Here is a 2,681-nt window from a genome sequence, read left to right as displayed (position 1 = left end):
TCAAAACATCATAGGATGGCAACACATCATTGGATCATAATATGTGGCATAAAGCACCATGTTCAAGTAGGGATTACAGCGGGGTGCGGGAGAGTGGACCGCGTAAAAGAGATGAGGATGGTGATGATGATGGTGATGCTGATGAAGATGATCACCGCGGCGATGATTTCCCTCCCGATGGCACTCCGGCGCCACCGAGAGAGAGGAGGAGAGGTTATCCCCCTTGTGCTTCCTCCTCCATGGCCTCCCCCCTGGATGGGGAGAGGCTGCCCCTCTGGTCCTCGGCCTTCATGGCGATGATGGCCCCTCCGAGATCCTTCCCCATGGCCTCCGGTGATGATGGCCCCCTCCGACAGGGTGCCGAAGAGGGCCTAGATTGATTTCTCGTGGCTACAGAGGCTTGCGGCAGCGGAATTTCCGATCTAGGTTAATTTCTGGAGGTTTCTGTATTTATAGGAGAGGATGGCATCGAGAATAAGTCAGGGGGCCCCACGGGTAGTCCACGAGGCACAGGGGCGTGCCCAGGGGGCTGGGCATGCCCCCACCCTCATGGGGCCCACGGGACTTCCCTCCGATAGATTTTTGTTCCAATATTTTTCATATTTTCCAGGAAAATTATCCGTTGATTTTCAGCGCATTCCGAGAACTTTTATTTCTGCACAAAAACAACACCACGGTAGTTCTGCTGAAAACAACGTCAGTCCGGGTTAGTTGTAATCAAATAATACCAAAATCATATAAAACTATTGTAAACATGGCATGAATACTTCATAAATTATAGATACGTTAGAGACGTATCATGCATCAATGAGGATAATCCTCAAGTTATGGACCCAGACCGTGTTGTTGCTACCATCATCTTCCAACTTAGCTTTCTCTAGGAACGCATTAAAATTCAAAGGAACAGTAGCATGAGCCATTGATCTACAACAACATAGACATGCAAAATACTATCAGGTACTAAGTTCATGATAAATTAAAGTTCAATTAATAATATTACTTAAGAACTCCCACTTAGATAGACATCCCTCTAATCATCTAAGTGATCACGTGATCCAAATCAACTAAACCATGTCCGATCATCGCATGAGATGGAGTAGTTTTCAATGGTGAACATCACGATGTTGATCATATCTACTATATGGTTCACGCTCGACCTTTCGGTCTCAGTGTTCCAAGGCCATATCTGCATATGCCAGGCTCGTCAAGTTTAACCCGAGTATTCTGCGTGTGCAAAACTGGCTTGCACCCGTTGTATGTGAACGTAGAGCTTATCACACCCGATCATCACGTGGTGTCTCAACACGACAAACTGTAGCAATGGTGCATACTCAGGGAGAACACTTGTACCTTGAAATTTAGTGAGAGATCATCTTATAAGGCTACCGCCGTACTAAGCAAAATAAGATGTATAAAGGATAAACATCACATGCAATCAAAATATGTGACATGATATGGCCATCATCATCTTGTGCTCATGATCTCCATCACCAAAGCATCGTCATGATATCCATCGTCACCGGCGCGACACCTTGATCTCCATCGTAGCATCGTTATCGTCTCGCCAACTATTGTTTCTACGACTATCACTACCGCTTAGTGATAAAGTAAAAACAATTACATGGTGATTGCATTGCATACAATAAAGCGACAACCATATGGCTCCTGCCAGTTGCTGATAACTCTGTTACAAAACATGATCATCTCATACAACAATTTATATCATCACGTCTTGACCATATCACATCACAACATGCCCTGCAAAAACAATTTAGACATCCTCTAATTTGTTATTGCAAGTTTTACGTGGCTGCTATGGGCTTAGCAAGAACCGTTCTTACCTACGCATCAAAACCACAATGATTTTTTGTCAAGTGTGATGTTTTAACCTTCAACAAGGACCAGGCGTAGTCACACTCAATTCAACTAAAATTGGAGAAATAGACACCCACTAGCCACCTATGTGCAAAGCACCGCAGTAGAACCAGTCTCATGAACGCAGTCATGTAATGTCGGTCTGGGCCGCTTCATCCAACAATACCGCCGAATCAAAGTATGACATGCTGGTAAGCAATATGACTATTATCGCCCACAACTCTTTGTGTTCTACTCGGTGCATATAACATCTACACATAGACCTGGATCGGATGCCACTGTTGGGGAACGTAGTAATTCAAAAAAATTGCCTACGATCACGCAAGATCTATCTAGAAGAAGCATAGCACGAGCGGGGAGAGTGTGTCCACGTACCCTCGTAGACCGAAAGCGGAAGCGTTAAGTAACGCGGTTGATGTAGTCGAACGTCTTCGCGATCCAACCGATCAAGTACCGAACGCACGGCACCTCCGCGATCTGCACACGTTCAGCTCGGTGACGTCCCTTGAACTCTAGATCCAGCTAAGGCCGAGGGAGAATTCCTTCAACACGACGGTGTAGCGACGGTGATGATGAAGTTATCGGCGCAGGGCTTCGCCTAAGCACTACGATGATATGACCGAGGTGGAAAACTGTGGAGGGGGCACCGCACACGGCTAAAGATCAACTTTGATGTCTTCTAGGGTGCCCCCTCCCCACGTATATAAAGGAGGGAGGGGGAGGCCGACCGGACCTAGGGGGCGCGCCCCAAGAGGGGAGTCCTACTAGGACTCCAAGTCCTAGTAGGATTCCACCAATAGGGAAGG

Source organism: Triticum aestivum, chromosome 6B, assembly GCF_018294505.1.
Source record: "Triticum aestivum cultivar Chinese Spring chromosome 6B, IWGSC CS RefSeq v2.1, whole genome shotgun sequence".
In the NCBI taxonomy this organism is placed as follows: Eukaryota; Viridiplantae; Streptophyta; class Magnoliopsida; order Poales; family Poaceae; genus Triticum; species Triticum aestivum.
Note: the sequence above shows the minus strand (reverse complement) of the source record.